The following is a 19,765-nucleotide window of genomic DNA, read 5'->3' on the forward strand; positions in this document are numbered from 1 at the left end:
AATTACGTGGCAAGGTGAGAAATTTTCTCACAACACCTAGGTTGCGCCAGTGGGCGCCTTCTGCCTGTAACTTGCGCCATGCAAACCGCTGCGTTTACTCTTCTCAGCGGTTCGACGGCCCTGTGGCCTCCATTATACATCGCAACCGCTGGTCAGCGTAACTTACTGTCAACAGGCCCGCGCCTGGCTATAACTTGTGCACTCAGTAATGTTGTACCGAATCTAACTTTCCTAACTGTGGTGCTGCTACACTCTTATTAAAGTCTCTCTGGAAAATATTCGCAGTTGTACCTAATTCATCACAATTGCATACAGATTAGTAGTGGGTGTTAATCAAATAATTCCTAAAGTTTCGTTATTTACTAGCGTTATTTGTTTCTGACATTAAGAAATGTGTTTTAGAGCACAAAAGTCTTGCAGATAGCAATGTAATGTAATATTTTCACGTCGTCAGTGAACAATAAATATTCGCATCCATCACCATGGTTAAAACTTGTAACAACATATAATAAGACCGCTGGGTGCTTATTACACTATAACGATACTGTTGCCTCTCTCAACTGCCTTAATGTAGAAGCAGATATTCTAGTGACAGATAATTTAGGAAAGCGGATAATGTTGGGCTATCTATCAAGAACAGCTATTGTTATCAGAACACCAACAGCCGAAGACAAGCACTTTTAAATATGCACAGGTTAGCCATCTTCCACCCATATGACAACCACTGGATAGTTACAGAGAAAGATCGCATTTCCGTAGTAATGAATATGACAGAGATTACCATAGAAACAGACAATATGGGAATAAAAACAATTGTTATCAAGGGAGACAGAATAACTTCAGACACAACAGTTCAGCGTGCAGTTACGATTCCGGGAGAAATTCTCCACCACATGACCGACAAACAAGAAACTATGTAAACTACCCACAAAACGACAGACCTGAATTCCATCAGAACTGGCGGGATTCAAACAGAGCAGGGCACTCTCGACAAGGTGAATTTTTAGAAGTGAGGTCTCCTAATCCCAATAACGATGCACGCCAACAAAGAGACAGACAATGACTCGCACCGCAGGCAGCCGCGTGCGCCGGCTGGCTCAGAGAAAAATAACATAGACGCTAACCTTGAGAAAAATTCCAGTATTCTTTACCGACGTATACCGCACGATAATTGCGTTGAAGTTGAAACTCTGCGTACTAGGAAGAGTAAAGGTTTCCACCACATTTCTCATGTAAAACCGTTTATTGAAAGATAATCTGTTTTTTAACTTAGTCTTTGCCATAAAACTTTCACTTCATGCATTAGTACAATTTGTCACGCTGAGAAACTGTTAACATGCAACAATGTTTTGAAGTTAACTATCCAGTCTAGAACCTAGGGAACATTTTTAAACAGAAATTACGAATGCATTGTTATAGTGAACAGACGACACAGTGTTGTTATTTGTACATTCTTGCTTGTTAGTTGCACGATTATGTAACGACTATAAGGCTTACATACTTAGAACATATACTGGTACTGCTAATGAGATTTTAATGCAACATTTTGGTTTACTTGAAGATACATTCTGGATTTAAAGTACTTTCTGTGAGATACCAGATGACACAGTTTATGTGACAACTACACGATTTTATCACGACGCTACTAATGAGTGACAATTTACAATGTTGCTTTTGCGGTGTTTCTGTTTTCTATCTGCACAGTTTTTCTGAATTATTCTCGAAAGTAAAACATGTTTTAGTAATAACCTTTGTGGTATAGCTACAATGAGACAGCCTTTTCCGTAGTACAACAATACGTTACAGCACAGTACTTTCTTCATTACGGCAATAAGCGTAATAACTAAGATATCTATACGCAAAGCATTTCACTTTTGTTTATCATGATGTAAGTTCAAAAATGGTTCAAATGGTTCTGAGCACTATGGGACTCAACTGCTGTGGTTATCAGTCCCCTAGAACTTAGAACTACTTAAACCTAACTAACCTAAGGACATCACACACATCCATGCCCGAGGCAGGATTCGGACTGCGCGCCTAGAGCCGCGAGACCACCGCGGCCGGCATGAGGTAAGTACATTGACTTCTGCAGAACTTAGCTTTCGGAGGACGATAACTACGACATTTCCACAGAGATTATCTTACAACATGACACACAGTTTAGCGCTACAGTACACGTATTTGAGTGATTAATTTTGTACTTAAAACATTTATTTTTAAAGGTTTTTGAAGTACAATGATACAAAGGTTTTCCGTAATACATTTCATTCCATTGTTGTAATCTGTAACACCTGAGGGTATAATTACATTAATCCTCAGGGGGGTACACGCTTACTTTGTGTACCATGTGTGTGGCAAGCACAAGGAGCCCTAGCTAATATGGTATTTGCTTATACAACTTTACACATCGGTACCATATTTCTCCAACACAGAATTACATAGCTACCTGATTATTTAACAGAGAAACAAACATTTTTTTTACTACGTCAGTGACAGATGTTTACGCAATTACGCAGTTGGATAACTTCACACTTATGAAACTGTATTTTGTATGTACTTTGTGAACTCTTCATATTTTTTCGGAACCATTGTGATACTATGAGAGCTTTGAATGATGTATTTGGTATGGGATCATGATTTTTAAAGTACGTTTGAGGCAGATGACACTTTTGACATGAGCAGAGAATTTTTTTTTTTGGTTTTGAAAATATTGGAGGAAGCTACGACGATTTTGAGAGTTGACTGAGGTGTTATGATGTTATTATTACGATGACTATGTGTATTATGCTGTTGCGGTATGTTTATGATAAATAAGCTGATGCTACATGATATATTTGATTATGCTACGTATCTGTTATGATGAAATATTGAAGAATTGTCGACGAATAAGGTAAGGAATAATGAGTAGTGGTTAGGGACTCTGGTTTGTGAAAAAGGTTGTTGGAAACCAAGAATCGTATTTTAAGAGTTATGAAATATATGTAAAAGCGTGAATGTATTACAATGCCGACGAAAATTTTTTGGACACTGTTATATCAATAGGATTTTGTTTCTACAGATTTGTAACGCAAATTCTTGACCTGTGAAATATTTTTATATAAGACTGTCACTGTAGCGGAAACTGCTGTCGTAAATATTTCGGTAAGAAAGTTAAGTGACCACCTTCACGTAATGTGTCGTGGGCACCCAGCTGCACGACAGACGCCTGGAAAAAAGCCATTAGTGTGTGCCTTTCAGAGGCACAGGTGGAGATAAAAAGAGAGACTATTAACCTCGCTATTGACAGTTCTTTGTGGAAAGCATCGCAAATACAACACGCTCAAACTTGAAAACATGATTACACTGTGGAGCTCGTAATTTATGATATTTACTAAAATGCCTCATGAAATGATGAGAAACATTTCACATCTGTTGTCTTGCTAGTTGAAAGATTGTTTACTGCATTATGAAATGCCATATGGCTAGTGAATGACGTTTCACGCCTTGCTTTGCCTATTTTGTTTAATATCTAGTTTCTAGCTGCACTGCAGCAATGGTTAAAATAAAATTTTGTAGATGTACTAATATAGATATTTTATGCCTACAGATCCAGTAAATAAATAATTTAATGATCTACTTCCAAAAAAAAAAAACGAGGGAGCACAAAAAGACATTTCCCTTCACAGGAAGTGCATAGATAATTTTTGTCAATGACTTGGTACATTTTTGGTACAGTAAGTAAAGGTGATGCATCACTCTAGTGTTAAGATGTGACATAGGTATTATACATGGCCATTTTTAGTGTAATATTCTTTCTGCTTCAGCTTTGTCATATTTAGGTATAAGTTATTGCATTTGCTGCTGCTGTTTGCCAGGCATAGTGCTACTGAATTTCACTATGTATTATACTCTGTTAAGCCAGTTTTACTACAGATTTATTTTTCTTGTTTGCTGCGCATTGCCTTATATTAGTTGTAATATTGCATTTGCTTTGCTAATTTATGCTGCTTGCTTTGCCAATTTGAATTTTTTTTCATTGCTGTTTGTATTAATTGATTTGTGCTGCTGCATTGCCTCATCCCTTAGTTTAGCATCTGAGCTCAGTAGATTTAAGTTAGCTTAAGATGGGGTAGGCTATATAAGAGAACGAGTTGTGATGAATTGGAAGAAATGCATTGAGAAGCTATAAGAAAATGGTTTGGACAAAAAAGTATTTTGAAAGAGGATATGAACAAAAAAGTCGGGTTTAGGGACAACAGGTTTAGGTAGAATTTTCTTGGAAATAAATGATGAGGTAAGATAATGGAAAATAAATAATGAGGTAAGAAACATGTGAACATATAAATACAGAAAGCATGCTTGGATAGGATTTTTTGGGTGGAAACAAATGTTGAAATAAGACGAAAGATCTATGGAATGAAGTTTTAGGTTGGACTGCAGTACCAAATGTTACACTGGAAACAAACCCTGTCCTTTCCTCCTGTGTTATTCTGGTATGTGTTTGTGTACTCTTGTGTATTTGTGTTTTTCCTGTCTTTATGCGTTTATCTGATAAGAGATATGTTGTAGAATTTTTCTAATACTATGTTATTTACTTTGTAAAGATGTTTAGACATTATTTATTCTGTTTCGTTGCTCATGTGTGAAGCTGATGTTTCAAAAGTTATTCTGATCTTTTACGTATGTACTTATGTCATAATTCTTGTAACACTGATGTTTGTTTCTATTCTTTTGTAAAGCCTGTTTTACTAAAAATGTTATCTGTATTGTTATGTTCTTTAATGACGTATTTTGTACCTTTGTAATTATATTCTTATGTTATAAAATTGTAATTGACACCAGCTCATCAAATTAAGTAACTTGTAGGTTACATTTCACTGCACATGTTTCTGTTGGTCGTAGTATATGCACAATATGTGACAAAAACGAGGACTGTTAGTGTTTGCACGTGTGTTAATAATCCAGCAAGGGACTGGATAACAGCATTGCTGGTTCTAAGGACATTTCAAAAAAAATTTTTTGTGAGTGCACAAGTGGTGGTTCATGGACTTGCTATATTGTCCACAAGACTCTTCGAGGATGATTGTGCACCCGCATAGTCGCAACAGATGGCTGCTGGCCGTCTCTACCAGGACTACAGTGGGTCTACTCTGTCATGACCTACCTACCAATATTCTTCAAAACTTCGATTGACTCTGCTGTGGGTTTGCTCTGTTGTGGCCCATTACCTGTCTGCATGTCAAGAGTCAGCACTGTCTTTCCGTTGGAAGGACAACACTACTTCTTCAAGACTGCATGGAAATCCACTACTTCCGTGTGCATTTTCTTTTACTGCTCAGACTTTGAGAAAAACACTGCAATTTTACTGTGATGAATGATCAGGACTGTCTTTATTGACTGTGAGAAAATTTTAGCTTTTGACCAACATTGTATCAATAAGTGTGTGCATTTGATTTCTTTGTTATTGTAACTAAAAAATTTTTTTCAAATCCGTATTGGCCACTGCCCAAAACAATTTGTAAAATTTTTTGTGGGGAGCATGGGGGCTATGTAAGTAGGCTGTTTAGGTTTTTATATTGGTAACGCCATGTAGCGCTCTGTATGAAAATCACTGGCTGTGCTGTGGGCAGTCTGTGGCTGGGTGGCATTGTTGTAATATTCGCTATTGTAGTGTTGGGCTGTTGGCTGTTAACAGCGCGTAGCGTTGCGCAGTTGGAGGTGAGCCGCCAGCAGTGGTGGGTGTGGGGAGAGAAATGGCGGAGTTTTGAAATTTGTAAGACTGGATGTCATGAACTGCTATATATATTATGACTATTAAGGTAAATACATTGTTTGTTCTCTATTAAAATCTTTCATTTGCTAACTATGCCTGTCAGTAGTTAGTGCCTTCAGTAGTTTGAATCTTTTATTTAGCTGGCAGTAGTGGCGCTCGCTGTATTGCAGTAGTTCGAGTAACGAAGATTTTTGTGAGGTAAGTGATTTGTAAAAGGTATAGGTTAATATTAGTCAGGGCCATTCTTTTGTAGGGATTTTTGAAAGTCAGATTGCGTTGCACCTAAAATATTCTGTGTCAGTTTAAGCACAGTCATGTACAATTGTTCTAAGGGGACGTTTCAGGAAGTTAGTCACATTTTTATTGCGAGGTTACGGTAAATAAACTGTTGGGAGGTTACAACGATAACAAAATGAATTGTGGTGATTTATCACGAAACCTTATAGCATATAAAGTAGGAATAGCCACTTCATTAGCCTCTATCCTACTTCGAGAAAGTTTACTTAAGCATTGACAATTCCATGTAATCTTACCAGATAAACGTACCACACAGCCAGTTGTGTTCATAAATGCTTTCAAAGGTGTTCACTCAATTCTGGAGTGAACAGCAAACGATTCCTTTCAGAACAGTCTATTTTCAGGGTGATGGAGCCTTGTGGACAACTTAAACGAGGTATTCAACACCGAACCGTTTCATGCTAAACACAATAGGTTCTGCAGATACTTTAGAACTACTTAGACAATACTCGCTATTTGAACGAGCAAATATATCATGATGATGAAAGTTCCAGGCAGATTAAAACTGTGTGCCAGACCGAGACTCGAACTCGGGACCCTTGCCTTTCGCGGGCAAGTGCTGTACCAACTGAGCTAGCCAAGCACGACTCACGCCCCGTCCTCACAGCTTTACTCCTGCCAGTACCTGGTCTCCTACCTTTCAAACTTTACAGAAGCTGTCCTGCGAACCTTGCACAACTAGCACTCCTGAAAGAAAGGATATTGCGGAGACATGGCTTAGCCACAGCCTGGGGAATGTTTCCAGAATGAGATTTTCACTCTGCAGTGGAGTGTGCGCTGATATGAAACTTCCTGGTGGATTAAAACTGTGTGTCTGACCGAGACTCGAACTCGGGAACTTTGCCTTTCGCGGGCAAGTGCTCTACTAACTGGGCTACGCAAGCATGACTCACGCCCCGTCCTCACAGATTTACTTCTGCCAGTACCTGGTCTCCCACCTTCCAAACTTTACAGAAGCTCACCTGCGAATCTTGCAGAACTAGCAAACCTGGAAGGAAGCTGAGTGTGCGTTGATATGAAACTTCCTGCCAGATTAAAACTGTGTGCCGGACCGAGACTCGAACTTGGGGCCCGAGTTCGAGTCTCGGTCCGACACACAGTTTTAATCTGCCAAGAAGTTTCATATCAGCGCACACTCCGCTGCAGAGTGGAAATCTCATTCTGGTATCATGATGATGTGTTGAGAATTCTAAAGGTGAAGCTGGAGTTAGACGTACAAGAGAAATCGGTTCGTATACCAGAAGACAGCCCATAATATTTTGTTTCTATACTTGACTCCACAGGACTGATCTGTGAAGAAGTAAATGTCAGTCATACACTGGTGTCATAAATTAAAGCAACAAATGGAAATTTTGCAAGTTTGCATTTATTTTGCCACACAACAGTACAAACAGGTGATAGAAAAATTCAAACAACCTTAAGAATACAGAAAGGAAACAGCTGCAACATACATAACAGTAGACGAAAATGTTCTTCGTTTTTTCCAGCTTAACATATTTGTACACACATTGCGACAACTGGTTAATGTGTGACGAACTCTGGCAGCAATGCAGGCCTGGCAACAACTGAGCTTGCTGTGAATAACGTCATCAATGTCATGTTGAGGCAATAATGCCCATTCTTCCTGCGGAACTGTTCGCAAGTCTTGGAGAGTGGTTGGTGGACGTTGACGTAATGCAACCCATCTGCCCAATACCTCCCGGATATGCTCTATGGGTTTCAGCCGGCCGTGGTGGCCACGCGGTTCTAGGCGCTACAATCCGGAACCGCGATGCTGCTACGGTCGCAGTTCGAATCCTGCCTCGGGCATGGATGTGTGTGATGTCGTTAGGTTTAAGTAGTTCTAAGTCTAGGGGACTGATGACCTCAGATGTTAATTTCCATAGTGCTTAGAGCCATTTGAACCATTTTTTCTATGGGTTTCAAATCGGGAGAGCATGCAGACCACGCCATTTGTCCAATATCTTTCGTTTCCAATAAAACATCAGCCCTCAGTGATCTGTGAGGTCGAGCATTATCGTCAATCAGTACGAAGTCTGGGCACACAGCATCTTGCAACAACCTCACATGAGATCCCAAGATATCGTCATGATACTTGACAGCAGTCAAACCTTTCCGATTCACCTGCACAATTTCATGAAGAGCTATTCGAGTCAACGTTAGTCCCTGCCCAAACCATTAGGGATCTTCTTCGATATCGGCATCTCTCCACAATGTTTCACGTTTCCTCCAGATGCGAATCCGACTAGAATAGCTCTGCAAACCAAATCGGGACTCATGTGTAAAAAGAACACTGGCCCACTGTTCGACTGTCCAGGTGGCATGCTGGAGACTCCAATCTAGACGTTCCCTTCTGTGAAGACGTGTCAGAGGTACATGTACAGCTGGTCTCCGACAGTAAAGGCCACTCTGTCGAAGCTTTTTGTATGCCACTTGCCTCGATACAACACGTCCAGTGAATGCTGCGTTGTCAGATGTCAGTACCGGCCGCTGGTGGCCAAGCGGCTCTAGGCGCTTCAGTCTGGAACCGCGCGACCGCTACGGTCGCAGGTTCGAATCCTGCCTCGGGCATGCATGTGTGTGATGTCCTTAGGTTAGTTAGTTCTAAGTTCTAGGGGACTGATGACCACAGATGTTAAGTCCCATAGTGCTCAGAGCCATTTGAACCATTCAGATGTCAGTTGTCGTGCAGTACTGAGGCGGCACTGTCGTGCCCCTACAGCCAAACAACAATCCCCTCTTTCTGATGTCGCACGTAGTCGAATCTGTCCTGGTCTTCGGGATGCAGTTTCGTTCTCTATTAACAATCGCCACATTCGACAAACAGCACAACCATTCTCATTAAACAATCGAACCACATTAGTTTGCGACTTTCCTGCTTCCATTCTTCCTATGGCCCTCTACCGCAGAGAGCCTGGTAGGCGTGTTCTCTGTGCCATACTGCACCATCTCTGACTGTATTCACAGCGATTGGGAATGTGGGACTACCCAGTAAATACTACCCGGTTCGATAGGAGTCCTGCTGTCACCGTTAGCCTGGTTGTTCGTTGATCAGAATGCCAACTTCCCTGCAGAACACCATCATACGGACATCTTTTGACGGTATGTATGATTATATCGTGAGTAAGGCACAGGACAGGGAAATAGATGTTTGTTGCTCTAATTTCGGACACCAGTGTAATAACATTAATGGCTGCAATAACATGCCTCAGTCAGATCAGAAATATGAGCATGATCATAATTCTGGCCAGCTAAATGGGTATCGCATTTCCGAAGTCATGTCACTTCCCACAACACCCAGTTATGACGCATGATATACTGACCATCGCCCACGGAATCTGAATAACGACAAGAGAATGTACAATAATCGATGTCATTCTGGTTAGCAGGAAAATGGAGGCAGACGGCTCTGTAGAAATGACAACAACAGTTACTGTAATTCACGTAATACAAACCAGAACCGAGGGTATGGATATGATTAAAATTCACCTACAGAAAAATCAGAAGCGCTGTTGTCCATGTGATACCAGTTGGCGAAATCAAGGCCCATCAGTTAATGTTATTTAAGAGACCGACGAGCCAGTGCCGTCTACCAACAACGAAGCTTTGTCAAACTAATTCTGTCCTCTTTAAGCCCACTAGTAATGGTCGTTTCAAGAGGTAATCAAAAAGTCATATTAACCTGTTAAGATATATTGACAGAATTAATATAAGAAATGAATTAAGTATGGACAAGACATGTGTTTTAATAATGCACAACTATTAATTCCAGCTTCAATTAATGCCATAGCTGGGAAAATTTCTACTTTAATTGTTATAGAAACAGGTGCCTCTATTAATTTTTTATTACAGAACTTATTCAACGACCAAAATTTTTTGAAACAATTTACCTTGTTTCTACTGGCACGTCTGCGATTATAACGAATGTAAAATTTTTTTGTAATACAACAGTCCCAACCTCGTAAAGATGTTTATTTATTTACTGACGTCCGGTTTCGACCACTTTTCTGGTCATCATCAGGGCTCTTACTCCATTGGAGTCGGTGTCGAAAGTACAACGCACGCCTGCTGGTGTGACAGTTGAAAGCTTTGTTCCAGCAGTCAGTATGCAGAAGTAAGTGTAGTAAAACATTTTCTATGTTTATTCACTATTTTTTATTTTTTATAGATGCACATTAAACGCTAATTTGGTTATGTTTTGCTTCAATTCAAAAGGTGTATCAGACAAGGAAATTCGCATCAACTGCTTGCAAAGAAATACCGTAATCTTCCCCTTCCAAATCGGCCAACTGGACTGCGATATAACTGACCGTGATTGCGTAGGCCTTATGAAATTTTACTGTTAGTAAGGCTATTTCAGAATGAAATTTTCGCTCTGCAGCTGAGTGTGCGCCGATATGAAACTTCCTGGCAGATTAAAAGTGTGTGCCTGACCGAAACTCGAACTCGGGACCTTTGCCTTTCGCGGGCAAGTGACCTACCCAAGCACGACTCACTATCCCTCCCCACTGCTTTAATTCTGCCAGTACATGTCGTGAGTCGTGCTTGGGTAGCTTAGATGTGGCGGAATTAAAGCTGTGGAGACAGGTCGTCAGTCATGCTTGGGTAGCTCAGATGGTAACGCACTTGCCCGCGAAAGGCAATGGTGCCAAGTTCGAATCTTGGTCCGGCACAAATTTCTAATCTGCCAGGAAGTTTCAGTAAGGCTATTATTACTGGAGGAAAATAATACTGGTTAGTAGGAGGCAAATGTACAACAGAGCCTTCTGAAAGAAGGATTTATTCTAAGCTAAACTGACAGGACACTTAGAAACTGTAACAGACTTACTAATGAGACTGCCTACACTACACTTGTTCGTCCTCTTTTAGAATACTACTGCGCGGCATGGGACCCTTACCAGATAGAATAGACGGAATATATTGAAAAAGTTAAAAAAGGCCAGCACGTTTTTGTATTATCGGAGACAGTGTCACTGAAATGTTACAGGATTTGGGCTGGACATCATTAAAACAAAGGCGTTTTTCACTGCGGAGGAATTTTCTCACGAAATTCCAATCACCAGCATTCTTCTCCGAATGCGGAAATATTTTGTTGACGCAGACCTACATAAGGAGAAACGATCACCTTGATAAAATAAGGGAAATAAGAGCTCTCACGGAAAGATATAGATGTTCGTTCTTTCCGCGCGCTATACGTGACTGGAATAACAAGGAATTGTGAAGGTGGTTCGATGAATCCTCTGCCAGGCACTTTAATGTGATTGGCAGAGTATTCATGTAGATGTAGATGTATTATTAGTAACTGTGAAAGGTGTGGAAATTTAGAGCAATTGCTTATGTACCACAAAGGGGGAAAAAGGGTATCACGTAATATTTAGTACAAAAAAATACTGATTAACGAAAAAAGGACAATTAAGCTATCGTCTGCCCACTATGGCAATGAATATCCTGAATATTAAGGTAATGGCAAAGAATTTAAACAAATAATCGCTGACTTGGCAACAGAAGACTGTCGCGCTTTTCCACAACACAACAGTTCACAAACCAAGTTTGCAGTTAATTATTTTGAAGTACTAAATTTTGAAACCTCCCCCATGAACCATGCACCTTGCCGTTGGTGGGGAGGCTTGCGTGCCTCAACGATACAGATAGCCGTACCGTAGGTGCAACCACAAAGGAGGGGTATCTGTTGATAGGCCAGACAAACGTGTGGTTCCTGAAGAGGGGCAGCACCCTTTTCAGTAGTCGCAGGGGCAACAGTCTGGATGATTGACTGATCTGGCCTTGTAACACTAACCAAAATGGCCTTGCTGTTCTGGTACTGCAAACGGCTGAAAGCAAGGGGAAACTACAGCCATAATTTTTCCCGAGGGCATGCAGCTTTACTGTATGATTAAATGATGATGGCGTCCTCTTGGGTAAAATATTCCGGAGGTAAAATAGTCCCCCCATTCGGATCTCCGGGCGGGGACTACTCAAGAGGACGTCGTTATCAGGAGAAAGAAAACTGGCGTTCTACAGATCGGAGCGTGGAATGTCAGATCCCTTAATCGGGCAGGTAGGTTAAAAAATTTAAAAAGGGAAATGGATAGGTTAAAGTTAGATATAGTGGGAATTAGTGAAGTTCGGTGGAAGGACGAACAACACTTCTGGTCAGGTGAATACAGGGTTAGAAGTACAAAATAAAATAGGGGTAATGCAGGAGTAGGTTTAATAATGAATAAAAAAGTAGATGTATGGGTAAGCTACTACAAACAGCATAATGAACGCATTATTGTGGCCAAGATAGACACGAAGCCCACGCCTACTACAGTAGTACAAGTTTATATGCCAACTAGTTCTACAGATGACGAAGAAATTGATGAAATGTATGATGAGATAAAAGACATTATTCAGGTAGTGAAGGGAGACGAAAATTTAATAGTCATGGTTGACTGGAAATCGTCAGTAGGAAAAGGTGAAACGTCCCCTTTGAACATTTATACAGGTCTGTGCTTAAACTGACACACAATATTTTGTTAGCGCAACGCAATCTGACTTTCAAAAATCTCTACAAAAGAATGGCCCTGACTAACATTAAACTATACCTTTCACAAATCACTTACCTCACAAAAATCTTCGCTACTCAAGCTACTGCAATACATCGAGCGCCACTACTGCCAGCTAAATAAAAGATTCAAACTATGGAAGGCACTAACTACTGATAGGGATAGTTAGCAAATGAAAGATATTAATAGAGAACAAACAATGTATTTACCTTGATATCATCGTATATAAATATAGCAGTTCATGACAAATTTCAAAATTCCGCCATCTCTCTCCCCACATCCACCACTGCTGGCGGCTCACCTCCAACTGCGCAACGCTACGTGCTGTTCACAGCCAGCTGCCTAACACTACAATGGCGAGTATTACAACAATGCAAAGCAGCCACAGACTGCACACAGCACAGCCAGTTATTTTCATACAGAGGTGGCGTTACCAATAAAAAAACCTAAACAGCCTACTTACATAGCCCCCACGCCACCCATAAAAAATTTTACAATTTTTTTTTGGGCACTGGCCAATAGATATTTGTTAAAAATTTTTTTCACAATTACAATAACAAAGAAATCAAATGCACACACTTATTGATACAATGTTGGTCAAAAGCTAAAATTTTCTCGAAGTCCATAAAGACAGTCCTGATCGTTGATCACACTAAAATTGCCGTGTTTTTCTCTAAGTCTGAGCAGTAAAAGACAATGCACACAGACGTAGTGGATTTCCATGCAGTCTTGAAGAAGTAGTGTTGTCCTTCCAACGGAAAGACAGTGCTGACTCGACATGCAGACAGGTAATGGGCCACAACAGAGTAAACCCACAGCAGAGTCAGTCGACATTTTGAAGAATATTGGTAGTTAGGTCATCACAGAGCAGACCCACTGTAGTCCTGGTAGAGATTACAGTATTGGTGGGCCACCAGAGGTGCAGACCCACTGCAGTCCTTGTAGAAATAATGGTATTGATGGAGCATCAAAGATGTAGACCCACTGTAGTCCTTGTAGAGATAATGGTACTGGCGGGCCACCAGGGGTGCAGACCCACTGCAGTCCTTGTAGAATTAATGGTATTGGTGGGCCATCAAAGATGCAGACCCACTGTAGTCCATGTAGAGATGGCCAGCAGACACTTGTTGCGACTGTGCAGGTGCACAATCACCATCGAAGAGTCTTGCGGAGAATATAGCAAGTCCATAAACCACCACTTGTCCACTCACAAAAATTTTTTTTGAAATGTCCTTAGAACCAGCAATGCTGTTATCCAGTCCCTTGCTGAATTATTAACACACGTGCAAACACTAACAGTCCCTACTTCTCACATATTGTCCATATACTATGACCAACAGAAACGTGTGCAGTGAAATGATACTTAATTTGAAGAACTGGTGTCAATTACAATATTATAACATGAGAATACAATTACAAAGGTACAAAATACATCATTAAAGAATACAACAATACAGATAACATTTGTAGTACAGGCTTGAAAACAGAATAGAAATAAACATATACATCAGTGTTGCAGGAATTATGACATAAGTGAATATATAAAAGATCAGAATAACTTTCGAAACACCAACTTCACACATGAGCATTAAAACAAAACAGAATAAATAATGTCTAAGCATCTTTACAAGGTAAATAACATATTATTAATGCCAATTATATTTGTGGATAACAGTATTCCTCATCATAGTGATTGTAGCTTAGTATTAGAAGAAGAAAAAATTCTATGAAACTACACAGATTCAGGAAGAAAACAAATACACAAGGGTACACAAACACATAGTGGGATAACACAAAAGGAAAGGACAGGGTTTGTTTTCAGTGTAACATTTGGTACTGCAGTCCAACCCAAAACTTCATTCCATAGATCTTTCGTCTTATTTCAACCTTTGCTTCCACCAAAAAAATCCTATCCAAGCATGCTTTCTGTATTTTTCTCGTATAGCCTCTCAGTGCATTTCTACAAATTCATCGCAACTCATTCTCTTATAGTCTACCCCCTCTTAAGCTAACTTAAATCTACTGAGCTCAGATGCTAAACTAAGGGACGAGGCAATGCAGCAGCACATAAAACAATGATGACAAAAAAGTGCAGATATGCAAAGGAAGCAGCATTTTAGAAATTAGCGAAGCAATTGCAATATTACGACTAATATAAGGCAATGTGCAGCAAACAAGAAAAATAAATCTGGCTTAGCAGAGTAACATAAATTAAAATTCAGTAGCACTATGCCTGGAAAACAGCATAACTTATACCTAAACATGACAAAGTTCAAGCAGAAAAAGTATTACACTAAAAATGGCCATGTCTAATACCTATGTCACATCTTAACACTAGAGTGATGCATCACGAGAACTTACACTAGCAGATAAGTTACCAAATCGTAAAGAAATTATTTATGCAATTCCTGTGAAGGGAAATGTCTATTTATGTGCCCTCGTTTTCTTGGAAGTAGATCATAAATTTCTTATTGACTCGATCTGTAGGCATAAAATAACTATATTAGTACATATATTAAATTTTATTTTAACCAATGCTGCAGTGCAGCTAGAAACTAGATATTAAACAAAATGAGTAAATATGTACAAAGGAAGGCATGAAACATCATTCATTAGCCATAGGGCATTTCATAATGTAGTACAGAAAATCTCTAAACTCTCGGAGAAAGACGCTTGTCATAATCAGGTGTGCAGATGTAAAAATGTTTCCAAGTTATTATTAGCGTGTCGTATTTACGATGCTTTCTACAAAGGAATGTCAATAGCGAGGATAATGGCCTCCCCATTTTTTTTCTACCACCTAATGGCTTTTTCTCAAGGCGGCTGGCACACCTGGCCGCTCACAACGAATTACGTCACGGTCACTTACCTTTCATACCGAAATATTGACAACATCAGTTTTCGCTATAGTGACAGTCTCATATAAAAAAAATTCACAGGTTGAGAATTTGGTTACAAATGTGTAGAAACAATATCTTATGAATATAACAGTGTCCAAAAAATTTTCGCCGGCATTGTGATACATTCACGCATTTACACACATTTCATAACTCTTAAAGTACGATTCTCGGTTTACAACTTCCTGTTTTACAAGTCAGAGTCCCTAATTCATTACTCCTTACTTTATTACACATATACAAATTCGTCGACGCTTCTTCAATATTTCCTGATAATAAATACGTAGCATAATCAAATAACTCATATAGCATCAGCTTACTGATCATAAACATACCGCAACAGCATAATACACATAGTCATCGTAATAATAACATCATAACACCTCAGTCAATTCTCAAAATCGTCGTAGCTTCCTCCAATAATTTCAAAACCTAAAAAAAATTCTCTGCTCATGTCAGTAGTGTCATTTACCTCAAACGTACTTTCAAATCATGATCCCATACCAAATATATCATTCAAAGCTCTCATAGTATCACAATGGTTCCAAAAAAATATGAACAATTCACAAAGTACTGACAAAAATGCAATTTCATACGTGTGAAGTTATTCAACTGTGTAATTACGTAAACATCTGTCACTAATGTAGTAAACAAAAATGTTTATCTCTCAGTTACATGATCAGATAGCTGTGTAATTTTGTGTTAGAGAAATATGGTACCGATGTGTAAAGTTGTATAAGCAAATACCATATTAGCTAGGGCTCCTTGTGGTTGCCACACACATGGTGCACAAAGTAAGCGTGTACCCCCCTGAGGATTAATGTAATTATACCCTCAGGTGTTACAGATTACAGCAATGGAATGAAATATATCACGGAAAACCCTTGTATCATTGTACTTCAAATATCTTAAAAAAAAATAAATGTTTTAAGTGCGAAATTAATCACTCAAATACGTGTACTGTAGCGCTAAACTGTGCGTCATGTTGTAAGATAATCTCTGTGGAAGTCTCGTAGTTATCGTCCTCCGAAAGTTAAGTTCTGCAGAAGTCAATGTACTTACCTCATGATAAACAAAAGTGAAATGCTTTGTGTATAGATATCTTAGTTATTACACTTATTGTTGTGATGAAGAAAGTACTGTACTGTAACGTATTGTTGTAACACGAAAAAGGCTGTCTCATTGTTGCTATACCACAAAAGTTACTACTAAAACATGTTTTTCTTTCCAGAAGAATTCAGAAAACTGTGCAGATATAAAACAGATACACCGCAAAAGCAACATTGTAAATTGTCACTCATTAGTAGCGTCGTGATAAAATCGTGTAGCTGTCACATAAACTAACCTCTGTGTCATCTGGTATCTCTCAGAAAACACTTTAATTTCAGAATGTATTTTCAAATAAACCAAAATGTTGCATTAAAATCTCATTAACAGTACTGGTAAATGTTCTAAGTATGTGAGCCTTATAGTCGTTACGTAATCGTGCAACAAACAAGCAAGAATGCACACACACAATAACACTGTATCGTCTGTTCACAATAACAATGCATTCCTAATTTCTGTTTAAATAAGTTCTCTTGGTTCTTGATTGGATATTTAACTTCAAACATTGTTGCATGTTAACAGATTCTAAGTCTGACAAAGCTTACTAGCAATGTAAAGTGAAAAGTTATATGGCAAAGACAAAGTTAAAAAGCAGATTATCTTTCAATAAACGGTTTTACATGTGAAATGTGGTGTAAACCTTTACTCTTCATAGTACTCAGACTTTCAACTGAAAAGCAATTGTCATGTTTTATACATCGGTAAAGAATGCTAAAAGTTTTCTCAAGGCTAGCGTCTTACGTTATTTTTCTCGGAGCCAGCGGGCGCACCCGGCTGCCTGCTGTGCGAGTCATTGTCTGTCTCTTTGTTGGCGCGCGCCGTTATTGGGATTAGGAGACCTAACTTCTACAAATTCACCGTGACAAGAGGGCCCTGCCCTGTTTAAATCCCACCAGTTCTGATGCAATTCAGGACTGTCGTTACGATCACATCGTCTGTCGTCATGTTGGTAGTTCCTGTAGTTTCTTTCTTGTCGGTTAAGTGGTGGAGAATTTCTCCCTGAATCGTAACTGCACGCTGGACCATTGCGTCTAAAGTTATTCTGTCTCCCCTGATAATAATTGTTTTGGTTCCCATATTGTCTGTTTCTCTGATTGTCTCTGTAATAGTCATTACCGCGGAGAGGTGATCTTTCCCTGTAATTATTACTACTCTGCCAACGGTTGTTATACGGGTGGTGTCTGTTTCGGTCACGATTTGTGTTGTGAGAATAGCCTTGTCGCGTCCAGTTATTATTTCTTTCATCGCGGAATTGCGACGGATGTGATCTGTAATTGTTGTGCTCCTGCGTTCCGCGATTGTCAGTGTCAATTTCCAGTTCTTGTAACAGTCCCTGAAAAGCTTCAATGTCGTCTTTGCAACGTCCTGCTAAAATAATATGTCGTAAATGTTCAGGTAATTTGATTAAGCAAATGCGGATGAGTTCTGAGGGGCTGTATGGGTTTGACAGGTACTGATTCTTGTGCAACATGTCTTCAAAATATTTCACAAGACTGTAACATTCAGATTGTTCGAAATGTTTCATCATTATGATGCCATGTTTTACTCGGTCTTGTGTGGCTTGAGACCAATATGCTGAGAGGAAGGCATGGTAAAATTGTCCTTCACTGTGGCAATCGTGAATGACCGATCGCATTCTTACAGCTGGTTCATTCTCCAAGTAGCCACACATAAATTCTAATCTGTGCTGCAATGACCAGTTGGGAGGAAAGCAATGAGAGAATTGATGGAGCCATGCTTGTGGATGAATGTCGTTGCCAGAATTCTTAAATGTTTTGAATTTACGTGTAGTAATGAACAGCTTATAGTCAAAATCATCGTGTCGGCGAGTAGCATATCGGTCATTGTTACGTCGTGTCGGCGGTTCCATCTCAAAATCCAATGCGCCTTGCCAATTTCTTTCATAATTTCCGAAATTTCCTGTGTTATTATTTTGTGGTTGTTCCGTATTTCTATGTCCCTCTTCCCGTACTGGAGCACGAGTGTCCTCTGAAGTATGTAATTCTTGTATTACCTGCGTCAACTAATCTTGTACTTCCCGGATTTCTCTTTTGTACTGTGTATTGATTTGATTTTGATTTTGTTTGAATTTTCTAATTTGTTCATACTCTTCTGTGTCAGTGAAGGCTACAGGTCTTGTGTCATTCAGATCATCATCTACCTTTGTAGATAAGTTAGTGACCTGATCCGAAAGTTCGGCTACTTTCTCCGATAGTGAACACATTTCCTCAGTGTGTTTTTCTGAACCAAGTTTCAGAGTGTCCATTTGTGTTGAAATCGAATCTACTGCGTCCTTCAAGTTTTCCTGAGTTTTTGCAAGTTGCGTAACCGAATCGGTAGATGCAACTGAGTCAAATTTAGCTTGCAAGGTCTCATGATTTTCATGAACAGTAGTTTGCAGTTCTTTTATGGCTGCTTCGTGATTCTGTAGTGCATTTTCATGACGCGAAAAAATAGGTTGGAAATGCTCACAAATTTGTGTTTTTACGTCATTACAGACTTTTTGACATTTCGATTCAATGTGATGTAACTCAGTAGTTAAATCCTCACGTGTTTGTTCAAGAGTTTGCTCCAATGAGTCTAACTTTTGAAGATTTTGTTCCATTGCGTCTAACTGTTGCTGTGTTTGTCTCTGGTGTTGTTCCATTGTGTCTAACTGTTGCTGTGTTTGTCTCTGATTTTGTTCCATTGTGTCTAACTTTTTAAGATTTTGTTCCACTGTGTCTAACTTTTTAAGATTTTGTTCTACTGTGTCTAACTTTTTAAGATTTTGTCCCATTTGTCTCTGATTTTGTTCCATTTGTTGCATTAATTGCAATAATAATGTATTAGTGTCTGGAATCTGTTTCTCTATGCTTTTTGGCAGTGCATTTTCACCGGCAACATTCACATTTTGACAAGCAGAAAATGTGTCTTGACTCATTTGAGAAAACGGTGATGACCCAGAACCTGAATCTACAGTATTTGCGAAATTGTGTCCTGTCATTTCGGATTCCTGAGGCGAGCTGTTGCCGACCGACCGATCGATAATGCTTCCCTGCTCACCAATTGTTTCACTGTCTACGCCATTGTTTGCCGCCCGCTCCATTTCCCTATGCACAATTACCAAATTATTACTTTGAACATCAGTTAATTCATTACTCGGTGGCGCTAACACACTGCTT

This window comes from Schistocerca nitens, chromosome 6 (genome assembly GCF_023898315.1).
Source record: "Schistocerca nitens isolate TAMUIC-IGC-003100 chromosome 6, iqSchNite1.1, whole genome shotgun sequence".
Taxonomy (NCBI): domain Eukaryota; kingdom Metazoa; phylum Arthropoda; class Insecta; order Orthoptera; family Acrididae; genus Schistocerca; species Schistocerca nitens.